Below are 16610 nucleotides of genomic sequence, written 5' to 3' on the forward strand. Positions count from 1 at the left end.
CTGTATGATTTATATTCAATTCCAATACATCTTAAAAAGTAACGTTATATGGAGGTAAAAGTTACGTAAGTTACGTTATATCGAGGTTGCCTTATATCGAGGTATGACTGTATTTCATTTAGTTTTGCAAGTTTTCATATTTCGTAAAGCTTAAAAATCATTGGTTGAATTAAAAATCTGGCAGCACTGCTGCAAATAAAAGTATATACACTAAAGTCGCTTTTTACGCGGGGGATACATGCCTTAAAAAAATCCGCGTAAATTCCGGAATCAGCGTAAAAAAAAACCGGGTAAATTCCGGAATCCGCCCAAAAAAACGCGCAAGAAACCGCGTAAAAAGCGACCTTAGTGTATTTAGATTTCCGCCTTACCAGAAAAGCTTAAAAATCATTTGATTTGTTGTTTAGACATCCTCCAATAAATATGACATGGTACATGTTGAGATTGATTCATAACGTTTGCGTTAAAGAAATGGTCAAAAATTAGCGGTTTTTCATGGGCTTACCTTTACACGCACTGACGAAACTACGCATGCAGCATCAATCATATTGACCCATGAGTCAGCAGCAAAAACTTTATCAGTCGAACTCTAATCGTGCGCGCTCAAAAATACCCTGTCGCGTCGAAAATGGACATCGTGCGGCAGATCGCCCGTTCTAGCATCTACAACATCTTGGCACTATTGAGCAACAATCAGAGCATTAAGATGGTCAAGTCGATTTTCACGGTAAATCATGACGTGGCGGAGGAGATGGTGATGACACCCATCGCTCCCTGGATGGCAACGACTGGCAGGGTACTTCGTATTTTGCTTCCCCCACGAAGGAAGTGAGCACCTAGGTAAAGTTTATTTCACAAAAAAGATACCAAAGAAGGAGTTACTTTTTACTAACAATCACCGAGAAGATGTAGTCAAAGCTGCTCTTCTTTCGCTCCGGACAGGCCGTGAACGAGGAAATTTATAGTACGAAGTGCCTGCCGGAAGTTGCGTCGTTCATCAATAAATACCATAAGGTCGAAGACGCGGTGTTTTGGCCGGATCTGGCGTCGGTTCACCATTCGAAGCGATTGTTTGAGGAGATGGAGCGGCTGAATATCGACGTGGTACCCAAGTTGGCGAACACGCCCAACGTCCCCAAGTTACGCCTCATCGAGGATTTTTGGGTAAACCTAAAGCGTAAGATCTATTTCAACAATTTTGTCTGAAAACTGAGGAGGAATTGATAGATAAAACGAAGAAAGGGCTTAAAAACATGCCTACACGCATGTTTTCGTCCGCTATGACGATTGTTCCCGTTTACTGTCGGTAGGCCGCACGCAGGGACGTGAAACTTTTTTGCGAGTAAGCTAATATAGTAACCTTCCATGTAAAATTTATCAAACTCAATTATCTGTCTTAGTTATTTTTTTATCATCATCCGAAAAAAGTCCTTTTTTTCAACGCATACGTTATGCACTGTGCAAATGCCCTATTTAAACACTATAACACGTAGCAGGTAACTTTTCAATAAGTGATACGGCAAAAAGTAAAAAATGGCGAACAGCAAGGAACGTTTAGTCCTCCTCAATTGATAAACACAACACCGTTTACAACTGTAGGGTAAAAAGCAGTAGAAAAGAAGCCGCAAGAGAAAAAGAAGGAGACGCGGAAGTGGAAACAGGAAGTGAAGTAATGATAGAAGAAAATGAAAGAGATAGAAAAATAGAAAGGGAGTGGAATATATATATATATATATATATATATATATATATATATATATATATATATATATATATATATATATATATATATATATATATATATATATATATATATATATATATATATATATATATATATATATATATATATATATATATATATATATATATATATATATATATATATATATATATATATATATATATATATATATATATATATATATATATATATATATATATATATATATATATATATATATATAGAGAGAGAGAGAGAGAGAGAGAGAAGAGGCAGATGAGAAAAAGAAGAGAGAGAGAAGAACTCATGAGAGAGAGAGAGAAGAGAAGGAGAAGAAAGAGAGGAGAGAGGGAGAAGAGAGAGGAGAGAGGGAGAGGAGAGAGGGAGAGGAGAGGGAGGAAAGTGAGAAGAGAGAGATTATCTCCTGATTAGCTACAATAATGATCAAAAAGTTAAAGTTGACAAAAACAATTGTTGGTCTGAAAATTTAGGCAACAACTAAAATATTGAGGAGCTCCAGAATTTTCATCTGCGTCTAAGAACATCAATATCGGAATAATTGCGAAAATGTAGTCGGAAGAACAACAAAAGGCAAAGAAATCCGAATCTCTCTCATGGTTCAATCAACAGGAAGGATCACAAGCGTGTAAGCATATAAATCCGAATTCCGTTGGAGATGTGGCAAAAAAACTAAATTCAAGCTAAAGCATTGTGTAAAATATAAAAAACATGAATGATGAGACTAGTAAAATGTCAAAAAATCATCGAATTGCAATAAACGGCAGAATTATCGACAAAATCATGTGCCAAAAGTTCTATAAATAAATAGATGAAAAAATTTCAGGACGGTCTACAGGCAGGTGTACCATAAATAACGCGTCTACTTCCATTTCTGAAGTCACTCAATCGTCTTACGCTCGTCCGACCAAATTTAGCCTCTTGCCATTTCTCGAAAGATGTTTTGTATAGGTACAAGGCTAGAAACGTCAATTTCGTGCCAAAGCATCTCCATCCCGCGAAAACCAGTTTCTACTTGGACGCTGAAGAGTAAAGACGTACAAAAGAGTGCTCCCGAAGTGATAAAAGTAGGTGTCACACCTAGTGTGACCTTTTGTCTAACTTACAAAAGCGGAATCTATTCAAGGAATAGATAAAAAAAATGGAAACCAGAAAAAATACATTGAGACTGGCTTTTGCCAGTGCAGCAAAAGTTCCGATGCATCTTGATGTACTGAAGTTTTTGATGAATACATTGAAAGTACCTGCAACCGATATCCACTCAGTATACAAGGACGAGAACGACCAGAAGTTCTATGTGAAATTTATCGATGATATAAGTTTCAATCGATTTACCAGCTCTATGGCCGAACAGTATGTGTTCCAATATGGCGACGGTGAGAAAGCACGTGTTAAATTGGAAATGGCTAGCAGTCAGTTCAAATACATCCGTATCTTCAATGTTCCCCCTGAAACAGAAGACAAAGACATAGCTACTGTCCTTGGGCAGTTCGGGAGAATCAGGCAACACGTCCGAGAAGGATACCCTGCGGTGTACGGGTACCAGGTCTTTAGCGGAATTAGAGGGGTACATATGGAAATCGAGAGAGAGATTCCGGCGAATCTCTATATCAACCATTTCCGCGCGAGGCTATATTACGAAGGGCTCAAAAACAGGTGCTTTTTTAGCAAAGCAGAGGGACACATTAAGGCAGAATGTCCAAAACTGGCCAAACTGGTAGCTAACCTCAATGTCGCTACAAGGATAGAAAGTTCTATGGATGCCCCATCAACATCGATGACGGTTCTCCAGGTATCGAAGACGAGAACTAGCGGTAAGACATACTTAAACGAGACGGTCATCGAGAATAAAGATAAAGGGAGTAACGCTCACAATGTGGTAGAGAAGCACGCGGTTTCATCACTAGCGACCATGCAGCACAGTTCAACGACGTCTACGACGCCAACGATCACCACCGAAGAACAAAGCGGCTCAACGGCGCCGCCGACCATCTCCGAAGTTAACAACGACGCTCAACAAACATCGATCGCTACCGACGCAAGTGAGAACACGTGGAAGAACGGGAATCAACAGCTGAAACGACCTCCAGGCACAACCTCAGAAGCAGAGAGTTCCGGATGCAGAAGCAGGTAGGGGACGAGGAAGAAAAAAGAAAGCTCATGTCGAACCGACGCCAAGCGGCCAAAAAAAGGAACGGAACGAGAAGTCGTTCAAACAAGTGAGTCGATGTACCATCATGCCATCTCCTTTGCTAGCCGATCGGTTTATCCGATTGGAAACGTTATCTTGTTGTGTGATGTGTTGTTATCAGCACCACGTTTTAGGAAGAGTTAGTTTCGTTTCTAATGCCATTTATACGTAGAGTAGCAACTATTAACTTAAACGTGGACTAAAGAGATTAGTAACTGAGTTAGACTTGAAGGATATCGATTTAGCAAAGAATTCAAAAGGAAAATTTACATTTTGTAGAGGGGACGCCAAATCGTGATATGATCGAATTTATGGTTCAGCAAGGTTTGTAGGTTTCACTAGAAACATAAAAACGGTTGCCGTACCTTTTTCAGATTACCACAGTGTGACTTTTAAACTTGAAGTAAAAGACGCTAAAATGAATTTCTATGGTAAAGGGTACTGGAAGATGAATACTGCATTATTGGGAGACGAGGAAATACAGAATAAATTTAAGACTGCATATTTACAGCTGCAGCGAAGGCATTCCTACCAAAATTTAAATTTTTGGTGCAACAACGATGTCAAAAGATGTATCAAGACGTTTTTCAAAAATGAACATTTTGCAATTAATAAGCAATTAAATCGTGGAAAAAGTTTTCTCTATGGATGTCTCGAGGAGATTGTAGAGAACCAAAATCAGGGCATTGATGTTTCATCGGAACTTGCGATAGTTTATTCAAAACTTATGCAGTTAGAGCAGCAACGTTTGAATAAATTCAAGTACAAATTGAAAGCGAACGCAATTTGTAATGACGAAAAATTGTCTTTCATTCAGGTAACATCATTCATAAATCGATCTGCCCAGTCAAAATTATTAAATTATTGCGTATAAACGGCGAAGTTACATCAAATTACAATCTGCTAAAAAGCGAAATATTCGATCACTTTGCGATAAAGTTTGAAAAACAATATAGTTCATGCAGAAATTACGAAAACGTACTGGCAATCATAAATAAACGACTAGACGACAATGACAGAACGAGTTTATCAGAACCAATTACTTTGGCAGAAATAGAACATGCAATTGAAACATCTTCGAAGCAGACATGCCCAGGACCAGACGGTGTAAATTATGAGTTTTACTCAATTTTTCTCGACATCGTAAAGAATGATCTACTAACACTGTTTAATTCTTTTCTGATTAATGGCGAGCACCCGCCGGCTTCATTTTCTGCAGGCACCATAGCTTTGATCCCGAAAAAGGGTTATCAATATAACTTGAACGATAAACGACCGATCAGTATGCTAAATACTGATTATAAGATATTTACAAAAATTCTTTATAACCGTGTACAGCCTATGCTTGAGAAATTGTTAGGATCTGGTCAGTCTGCCTGTATTGCAAATAATTCATGTGTCGATAATTTGAGTCTTCTACCGAATGTATTCGTTAAGTCTAACCGCAGCCGAAGACTAAAAGGAATTGTGCTAAGTGTAGATCTCGAAAAAGCATTTGACAGAGTCGATCATGACTTTTTGTGCGTTTTTTGTTAGACAAATTTGGTTTTCCCTTGAGTTTTATCGAGTGTCTTTGTAAGCTGTATAAAAATGCTACCTCCAACGTAATATTTAACGGATTCCTAACATCTTCGTTTAAAATTTCAAGCTCGGTGAGACAGGGATGCCCAATCAGCATGGCCTTATTCGCGTTGTATCTGGAACCTGTAATCAGAATGATACATTAAAATATCACAGGTGTTTTAATTGATAATGTTATCATTAAAGTAATGCTGAGATATGCTGATGACCTGAATATTTTTATTAGAAACGATAGCGAATTTGACATTATTCTACAGTTAATTAATTACTTTAGCATCTACTCAAAAATCAAATTAAATGTGATTAAATCGCAGTTTTTAAGATTGAATTACTGTGTTGTAGGGCCTCAAAAGATTAGAGAATCGAATGAGATAAAAAAATTGGGAATTAGATTTTCAGAAAACCTCAAACAAATGATTGATTCGAATTACGATAACCTAATTAAAAATATTAATAATGTTTTATCACTCCACTACAAAAAAAGATTGAACCTTTTCCAGAAAACTTGGTTATTGAACACCTTTATACTGTCAAAATTGTGGTACATGGCACAACTTTTTCCACCTAACAATAAACATACAGCCTTATTAAGAAATATCTGCGGCAAATTTCTTTGGAAGGGTCAGTTTTATAAAGTTGAGCGCAAAGAGTTATATTTGCCAGTATGCAAAGGAGGTCTCTCTCTTGTCGATATAGCATCAAAATCAAAAGCACTTTTCATGAAAAATGTTCTTGTATCGAAAAATCAAGCCATTGTCGATGAATTCATGCTTCATCAAGAAAATAATGCGAGTCTCACAAAAAATACGCGTGACTGGATTCAAACGGCACAAAGCCTTCGGAATTTAAATTACACCGCATGCCAACAGTTTTACGACTATCTGATTGATTTGCAGAACATTACGATCAAGCCACAAGTTACTAGACCAAATATGCTCTGGGAAAATATTTTTGAGAATACCAGTCGTAGTTTTTTGTCATCTGATGCTAAGACAACGTTGTTTTTAGTAACAAGAGATATTATTCCATCCAAGGTGAAGCTCTTCAATCATCGCGTAAGAGGAGTTGATTCTTCTACGTGCAATTCCTGCGGAAGAATTGATACAGTGGAACATAGAATTAAAATGTGCTTAGCTTCGAATCTAATTTGGGGATGGCTGAATGGAATAATTAAAAACAGATTCAAAATTAATATAGATGACGCTCAAGAACTGCTGTTCTGCGGCATACGCAAGAGAAATTTCAAGTATAAGGCTGCATTATGGCTAATGGTCGAAACTATGTCGTATTGTCTGGACAAGTATGATACGGGAAGTATAAAAGAGTTGCAAAGTAGAATCCGTGAAACGCGTTGGAATAAACGAAAAATATTTGCAATTGAAATTAAACACTTTTTGAACATATTTTAAAACAAAAACTGTTATTTGTAACGAAGTTGAATGGAAAATGTAAGTGTGTTAAGTGTGCTTTGTTGAATATATGTTATATTGTTTAAATGAATAATAATAAAAAAACACACCGGAACTGCGGTCAGTTGAGAAGTACTGGGCCAGTAGAGAAGTACTGGGCCATTCGGAAGCATCCAAGGGAAATGAGTTTGGAGAAGGATATGAAGGAATCCTGGGCTTCCGCACGCAAACGGCGAACGAGATCTCATGAGTAGTTGGAGAAAAAGGCTTGTGCATTCGGATATTGGAACGAAGTAGAATAAAACAACACTCACGGAACGCGACCCGAGACAGGACACAACACTTATTTTACTAACAAAACATAGAAAGGATTTGAAATAAGCTTTTTGGTCAACCGGTTTAGGACTATGATCCTGCCTATCAGCTGGCTGATGTCCGACTAGTTGCAAACATGATAAAAGTTTCATCATATGTTTTACTTTATTTCCTGAAAAATTGAAGATTATCGGTTTTCATTTCCCCAATTCTTATTTGTAAGTTATTATGCTTTCAATCAGAGCCTTTAGCGTCCAGATATCCTGGTATTTTGTAAATTACCATGAGAACTTAGGTTGACTTTCTTTAAATTTTCGGTTTTTACATATACATATCATTCGTTGTTTTGCTTTCGTCTTGATTAGACGCAAATTGTTTATCTCCGTTTGATTCGCAAAATAACAATACACGAGTTATCGTACGGGTGTTTTTTTTTTCGATTAGTTCTTGTGTGCGATAACAATAGCCTGCAATATATCGGCAGAAACATCTTCTGCACACTGGTAGGGGCAGGCTACCCCGCCAGTGATCTGATACGCAGCTGATACATCAGCAAGAATAATTCTCCCGCACCGCTGTTACCCCGCTAGCAGCACGGACCATCATACGATCGAGCGAGTGGAAGTCAACTACAAGGTCGAGTGTAAGATACGGCCACTGTGTCACAACACGAAGCTGGATCGTCATTGTTTGTTCTGCGGAGACACTCGATTAATCCAACTATCAGCCGTGAGGTCGTGACTTAGACATTCGGTGAAGTATTCACTTTAGAATTTTTATCATTATTATTAATATTATTATTATTATTGTTTTTATTATTATTATTGTTATAATTATTATTATTATTATTATTACTATTATTACTATTGTTATTAGTATTAGTATTACTGTCTTTTTTTTATTTTGATCCATTAATCTCGATCTCGATTAATCCAACTATCAGCCGTGAGGTCGTGACTTAGACGTTCGGTGATGTATTCACTTTAGAATTTTTATCATTATTATTAATATTATTATTATTATTGTAGAATTTTGACACTTCTCAGCAGATTTGCAGGAAAATTTCACCTACCCCGGGCTATCTGTTATGCCAAAGGGGTTAGGCTCTGTGGATCTCATTAACCAGTTAACTTACATCCTAACGTCGTTTGCTTCGATGGATCAGTTATGATGATTCAGGAACCTTCGAACTGTGTTGCAGGTCCCAAGAATCACCGCTTTTTGGATGTTGGGTAGTTCTCTTCGCAGTTCCAACTCATCAAGAGAGCGCAGTAGAGTACAGGGAACTATTCCAGTGGCGGAGATAATAACTGGAACTATACGCCAAATCGTGGTACTTCGTTATCTTGGTTGAGACATCGACTGAAGACAGCGATATCAATGATGGTTACCCGTTTCATTCTTTTGTCGTAGACCACAATATCAGGGCGATCGGCACGTATGAGGACATCCGTTATAATCTAGCGATCCCAGTACAGTTTGATGCAGCTATTTTCCAAAACCGGGTCTGGCAGATATTTGTAGCAGGGCACATACTGGTTCACCAGATCGTGCTGCAGTGCAAGTTGTTGGTGCACAATCTTGGCAACCGCATTATGCCGACCGAGATAGGCTATCTCAGCTAACGCTTGACAGCCTGCGACGACGTGCTCGATCGACTCTCCTACTAAATTGCACTTACGACAGCGGTCTTCTATGTTTTCGTGCAATATATACCTGCGGTAGTTCTTCGTCGCAACGACCCGGTCCTGGATGGCTACCATGAAACTTTCTGTTTCCGAAGAGAGCTCACCTCGCACCAGCCACGTATTTGATGCCACTTTATCAATCTGCGCTTGCTCTAACTGATGGGGGTGCGTCCCATGCAATTCCTTCTGCTTCCACGATGCGACCTTCTCTTCTACAGTTTTAAGGTCGCAGTTATTATTGTTATTATTATAATAATTATTATTATTGTTATTATTAATATTATTGTTATAATTATTATTATTATTATTATTATTACTATTATTACTATTGTTATTAGTATTAGTATTACTGTCTTTTTTTATTTTGATCCATTGTAGTTTGAAAAATTGTTTTTAAAATTTAATATCAACTACTTGATCCCCCCACCCCCCACATTCGAATATTTATCGTTTGTGTGCGGTAGAGCGTAACGCTCCCGCAAAATGGACGACATGCAGGTGCAACTATTCCTGGATGTGGAAACAAATGGGGAAGAGATTGAGATCTCCCCCATCAATTCCCCTCTACCTTCCCCGCTACCTAGCCCCGTACCAAGTGTACCGGCAACACGGGTGAAAGCTTACCCAGATGCTTCGAAAGGTCCGTTCGTAGTTTACTTTAGGCCCAGAAAGAAGCCTCTTAACATTACACAAATAGGCAAGAACCTGGCAAAACAGTTTTCGGCCGTAACCGAGATTACGAAGGTGAGGCCGAACAAACTGCGAGTTGTCGTGAGTAGCTTGAAGCAAGCAAACGAAATTGCTAGCTACGAGCTTTTTACAAGGGAGTACCGCGTGTACATCCCTGCCAAGGACGTGGAGATCGACGGTGTGGTTACCGAAGTAAGCCTCACGGTCGATGACATTTTGCGTCACGGGGTTGGCTGCTTCAAGAACCCCCTGATTCAAGATGTAAAGATACTGGATGTCAAGCAATTACATTCAATATCCATCGAAGAAGGGAAGAAGCAATTCCTCCCTTCGGATTCCTTCCGTGTAACATTCGCCGGATCCGCACTGCCGAACTACATCTCTTAGGACAGGGTTCGTCTGCCTGTACGCCTGTTTGTACCGCGGGTCATGCATTGCCAAAACTGCAAGCAGTTAGGTCATACAGCCACCTACTGCTGCAACAAGGCACGCTGCAGCAAGTGCGGAGGCAATCATGCTGAGACCGCTTGCAGTGAGGATACTGAAAAGTGTCTTCACTGCGAGGGAACTCGGCATGACCTTTCGGCGTGTCCCGCGTACAAACAGCGCGAGGAAAAAATTAAGCGTTCCCTTAAGGAACGATCAAAGCGCTCTTTTGCAGAAATGCTTAAGAGGGCTGAGCCACCCTCGACAGGACACATCTTTTCCTTTTTGCCAACCGATGAGGGTACATCTGACGATCCCGTCGAAGGGTGTTCTTATGCCTTGCCGGAAGGATCTAGGAAGAGGAGAATGCTCAACTCTCCTAATCTTTCTCGCAAAGGTCGTAAGATAACCCCTAGCGGAATGACCAATAAGACAACACAGAAAGGAAGCGGTGAAGAAAAACCGTAGCAAGTACCCCCCGGTTTTAATTTCAAATCAAACCAGGAGTACCCTCCGCTTCCTGGGGCACCAAAAACCCCTCGTGCACCCATTTCTCGATCAAAAGACATAAAAGAAACAGGGCTCATAAAATTCGCTGATATTGTGGACTGGATATTTAAAACATTCAACATACCAGATCCCCTTCAAAACATTCTTCTTGCCCTTCTCCCTACAGTGAAAACCTATTTGAAGCAACTCACAGCAACTTGGCCCCTCATTTCAGCTATCGTATCTTTCGATGACTAATACGTCGAAAGAGGTTAGGAATTTTGTCACTGTGTTACAGTGGAACTGCAGAAGTATCATCCCCAAATTCGATTTATTTTCACATTTGATAAACACATACAATTGTGATGCGTTCGCGCTCTGTGAAACTTTTCTCAATTCAAATGACCAACTTAATTTCCACGATTTCAACATCATTCGTCGAGATCGAGACTCACACGGTGGAGGGGTACTTTTAGGGATCAAAAAGTGCTATTCTTTTTTCAGAATCGACCTCCCCTCGATCTCGAATATTGAAGTTGTTGCCATTCAAACGAATATGAAAGGAAAAGACCTTTGCCTTGTTTCGTTATATATTCCCCCATCCGCGCGGATTGAACAGAAGCAACTCCTTGATGTAGCAGAGTTGCTTCCCGCGCCTTTTTTTGATATTGGGAGATTTTAATTCTCACTGTTCGCTATGGGGGTCGCTGTACGACGACAACCGATCTTCTTTAATCTGTAACTCGATCGACGACTTCAATATGACAGTTTCGAATACTGGGGAAGCGACACGTGTACCTAATCCTCCAGCACGTGAAAGCGTGCTTGACCTATCCCTTTGCTCGACATCACTAGCGTTAGATTGCCGGTGAAAAGTAATCAACGATCCCCACGGTAGTGATCATCTTCCAATCGTTATATCAATTGCTAATGGTTCAACTCCCCCGAACCCAATCAATATTTCCTACGACCTTACACGTAATATTGATTGGAAGTGTTATGAGTCTATTATAGCGCAATCTATCGAGACTCACGAGGAACTTTCTCCGGAGGAGAGCTTGAGTCGACGCCGCGACTCAAGCTCAGACGAAACCGATACCCGGGGTAACGATTAGACAGCGCCCTCCCAACAAATGGTGGGACAAAGAGTGCTCTGAGCTGTACGTGCGAAGGTCCGCGGCGTATAAGGAATACCGGGAGTACGGCACTGTCAACCTGCTTCGAAAGTACGAGGCACTGGGCAGACAGATGAAGAGCTTAGTAAAGGCGAAAAAACGCGGGTACTGGCGGCGGTTCGTAAACGCGTTGCCGAGGGAAACAGCGATGAGCACTCTCTGGGATACAGGCGCATGCGGAACCGTGACGTTTCGAATGAAAGAGAGGAGTATTCAGATCGCTGGATACTCGATTTTGCCAAAAAGGTCTGTCCGGACTCTGTACCGGAACAGAAAACCTTTCGCGACGTGTTATTAGTAACTACGAAAGAGCCTCCATTTTCGATGTTGGAATTTTCAATGGCTCTCCTGTCGTGCAACAATAAAGCTCCAGGGTTAGATAGAATAAAATTCAACCTGTTGAAGAATCTACCCGACTCTGCAAAAAGACGCTTGTTGAATTTGTTCAACAAGTTTCTTGAGCTAAATATTGTTCCGCATGACTGGAGGGAGGTAAAAGTCATTGCTATTCGGAAACCCGGGAAACCTGCCTCTGATCTCAATTCATACAGGCCGATTGCGATGCTCTCTTGCCTCCGGAAATTAATGGAGAAAATGATCCTCTTACGGTTAGACAAACGGGTCGAAACAAACGGGTTACTTTCAGATACTCAATTTGGCTTTCGCCGGGGCAAAGGGCCTAGCGTTGCTTTCTACTGAAATTCAACTAGCCTTTGCTCGAAAAGAGCAAATGGCTTCTGCGTTCATGGATATTAAGGGGGCTTTTGACTCTGTCTCTGTAGAAGTTTTAAGCGCGAAACTACATTCGCAGGGACTTTCACCAAATTTGAATAACTTTTTGCTCAATTCGTTGTCAGAAAAGCATATGTATTTCTCACATGGCGATTCGACAACTTCCCGAATTAGTTACATGGGTCTTCCCCAGGGTTCATGTTTAAGTCCTCTCTTATATAATTTTTACGTCAATGACATCGATGAATGTCTTGCAAATTCATGCACGCTAAGGCAACTTGCAGACGATAGCGTTGTATCCATTACTGGTAGCGAGGCTAGCGATCTGCAAGGACCATTTCAAGATACCTTAGACAATTTGTCTGAATGGGCTCTTAAGCTGGGTATCGAATTCTCTCCGGAGAAAACTGAGCTGGTCGTTTTTTCTAGGAAGCATAATCCAGCTCAGCTGCAGCTCCTACTAACGGGTAAAACGATCTCTCAGGTTTTTAGTCGCTAAATATCTCGGGGTCTGGTTCGACACTAAATGCACCTGGGCTTGTCATATTAGGTATCTGACGCAAAAGTGCCAACAGAGGATTAATTTTCTTCGTACGATTACCGGAACCTGGTGGGGAGCCCACCCAGGAGACCTTCTAAGGCTTTACCAAACAACGATATTGTCTGTAATTGAGTACGGGTGTTTCTGCTTCTGCTCCGCAGCAAACACACATTTGATCAAACTGGAACGAATACAGTATCGTTGTTTGCGTATTGCCTTAGGTTGCATGCAGTCGACCCATACGATGAGTCTTGAAGTGCTAGCGGGTATTCTTCCGTTGAAACATCGTTTTTGGAATCTCTCTTACCGGTTGCTAATTCGATGCACAGTTATGAATCCATTAGTAATTGAACATTTCGAGAGGTTGGTCGACCTTCAAATTCAATCCAGATTTATGACTTTATATTTTGACTATATGGCTCAAGATATTAACCCTTCTTCATACGTTTCCTCCAATGTCGTACTTTTAGATACTTCTGATAATGCTATATTCTTCGACACCACCATGAAAGAAGACATTATTGGTATCCCGGATCAAATGCGGCCGCAAGAGATCCCTAAGATTTTTTCCAATAAGTTCAAACATGTTAGTTATGATAAAAGGTTTTACACTGACGGATCTAATCTAGATGAGTCCACTGGCTTCGGTGTTTTCCACGAAAATTTTACCGCCTCCTACAAACTCGATGCTCCTGCTTCCGTGTACGTCGCAGAGCTTGCTGCCATTCAGTACTCTCTTGGGATCATCGAAACCCTACCCATAGACCACTACTTCATCTTCACAGACAGTCTCAGTGCCATTGAGGCTCTGCGATCGATGAAGACTGTGAAGCACACCCCGTATTTCCTGGGGAAAATACGGCGGTTTTTAAGTGCTTTAACAGATAAAAATTAACTGGTTACCTTAGCGTGGGTCCCTTCTCATTGTTCCATTCCGGGCAATGAAAAGGCTGACGCTTTAGCCAAGGTGGGTGCTATTGATGGCGATATTAATGTAAGACCAATTGCTTATGATGAATTTTATAGCATTTTGCGTCAGAGAACACTCAACAGTTGCAATCATCATGGAACTCAGATGAACTGAGACGGTGGCTACATTCCATTTTCCTAAGGTATCGACGAAAGCATGGTTCAAGGGGTTGGATGTAGGTCGGGACTTCATTCGCGTGATGTCCAGACTTATGTCCAATCACTATACGTTAAACACGCATCTCTTTCGTATAGGGCTTGTAGACAGTAATCACTGCGTTTGTGGCGATGGCTACCATGACATCGAGCATGTTGTTTGGTCGTGTACCGAATACTGTGGTGTTAGGTCTGAGCTTATAGATTCCCTTCGGGCCCGAGGAAAACAACCGAACGTACCCGTTAGAGACATTCTGGGAAGCGGTGATCTCCATGACTCCTGTGTCCATGACATGACACAGCTATACGGGTTTATAAAAAATGCTGGCATTAAAATTTGATTTCTTTTATCTATTTGCTAGAATACAATTTCTGTCACAAACTGAAAGATAATGATACACCCGGCTGGAGACACTAAAACGAAGACTCGGCATCTCTATGTTTACGCAGACACCTCAGACCAAAACTGCTCAAACAGAACATCACTGGTTAGCCACGTACAAATGAATACATTCTGTAATATAAAATAGTTAAAAACAAAATTGTAACACCCCTCCTCTCACCTTAAATCCCCACTAGCTCGTAGTCGGCCGCGAGAATAAAAAAAAAGCCTCCCTCTTTTCCCTGCTAATTTAGAATTTAAAAAAAATGTACTTGGCTCAGTTAAACATAAATTGTATCGTGCCGTGTCAAATAAACTATTTAAAAACTAAACATATACATATGTTTTTTTCTATCTCCTAGAATGTTTCAACCATTATTTAGTGTCTCTTCCACCTACTATTTTCCATTCTTAATTTTTCAAATAGCATAGCTCAAAATTTTTGTTGTTAACGGTAAATTCATTTTCCTTATTATTAAACTTTTTCTTCATTCTAGCTCTCTGAAGATTTTAATATTTTGTTATTTAGTTCCAAGAAGTTTGCAAAACTACAGTTCCATTTTAGAAAGGATTGCAGACATCTAATATGAAAAAAGAACAATTCGATCAAAATAAACTTTGCCCCGAGTGAGGATCGAACTCACGACCTTAAGATTATGAGACTTACGCGCTGCCTACTGCGCCATCGAGGCTCGTGCTGTTTGCCGTTTCCATGACCAATCACGCTAGCATTCTGTGCAACAAATGCACAACTTATTTTAAATAACACAAACACACAATTATACAATGGATTACCTTCACACTTTGCAAGCTATTCCCGGAATCAGAATGCATTATAAAAGTACGGTGCGATAAGTTACTACCCGACCTATTCCCCCCATCCTCTGGCAGTAAAAAGTTCTGCTGTCGGGTTTCTCCCACGTGAGAACGTGAAGAACGAGAAGCGATATGTTATTATTAGATTAGGAACAAACAAACGTACGTAAGTTGAAACCGGTGGAAAGCAGGACGATGTAAAAGTTCATTACTTTCCAATTGAAACTATTCAAATCAGCGCAGAGTGGCTGCCGACTGCAAGCTGTGGAAGTAAATATTCCAACCGATGGCAGGCTCTCATGGTCGCAGGTGTTTTGAAAGTGCTGAATGATCGGTAAAATTATTGCCAACCTTTGGAAGCGCGGAAAGGACGCACGCGGCAGGTACTGTGGGAAGAATTTCCAATTTTAATAAAGCACTCCGTTTCCAGTGAATTGAGATCGAGTTATTCGAAACTATTTGCTAAACGCGCGATAGAAGGAACAGTCAACCGATGGGAAAAGGGGAAGGTCACGGGGTAGCAACAAACGAAATTGATTTTATAAATGAATGAACATTTATTCCTAACGCTCATTGCCTTGCTGCTCCCTAGCCGGCTGCAAGGACAAACTTTTCCCTCGGGGGTTTTCTCGATTGAGATGTTCATCGCAGTAAAACTACACCACACCGTCGAGCATTTACAAGTGGTGAGCGAAAATCAAAACCCATTCCCGGTAGAAGCCGGATGAGCTGCAGTACATCGGTGGAAGAATAACTACGAGTATCCCACAGCACGAAAGTGTTTTAGGTTCTAATTGACGTCGTCATTGTTCCTGTCGAGTTATATGTTTCTCCTACCAGATTGGGGTTTTGAACTCGGACTTTTACTTTCTCTAAACTTATTAATAATACCAAGAATACTGTAAAAGAATTGCCAATCACTCAAAAAGTATTCGTACTTCTCACTTTGTCTCAAAGTCTAATTCGAAAGTCGATGTTGTTTTTCCGAAAATTTCCCCAAGTCGTAATTTTCTCTAAAACAGGCCATAATGCAGTCATGTAAGGAAGCATTACCATAAAAATTTGATAATACAAACCGCCTGCCAAAGTAATACGCACTCTGTCTGTAGTGATTTTCCCCCACGTAAATTTCCCTCTTGGCTAGAGCACAGCATCACCACCCCCACCACCGCCGAGGCACCGAACATAAAGGTAAAACAACATCAATATTCGTGCGCACATGTGGCACCTCGGTGTTGGCGTGTTTTTTCTCCCCTCTCAGCTGCTTTTGACCCCGGGCATTCCGAGCATGGTGCGTTTCACGTAGTCC

At 40.4% G+C, this 16610-nt stretch overlaps 1 non-coding gene across 1 annotated transcript; it reads right to left on the reverse strand.

The window, feature by feature from the left end:
* Positions 1 to 15104: 15104 nt before the first annotated feature.
* On the reverse strand, positions 15105 to 15177 carry Trnam-cau (transfer RNA methionine (anticodon CAU)). Its single transcript has one exon. It is a non-coding gene; the product is annotated as a tRNA-Met (tRNA).
* Between the last annotated feature and the right edge of the window lie 1433 nt (positions 15178 to 16610).

The sequence above is a fragment of the Wyeomyia smithii genome, chromosome 1 (assembly GCF_029784165.1).
Source record: "Wyeomyia smithii strain HCP4-BCI-WySm-NY-G18 chromosome 1, ASM2978416v1, whole genome shotgun sequence".
NCBI classification, from domain to species: Eukaryota; Metazoa; Arthropoda; class Insecta; order Diptera; family Culicidae; genus Wyeomyia; species Wyeomyia smithii.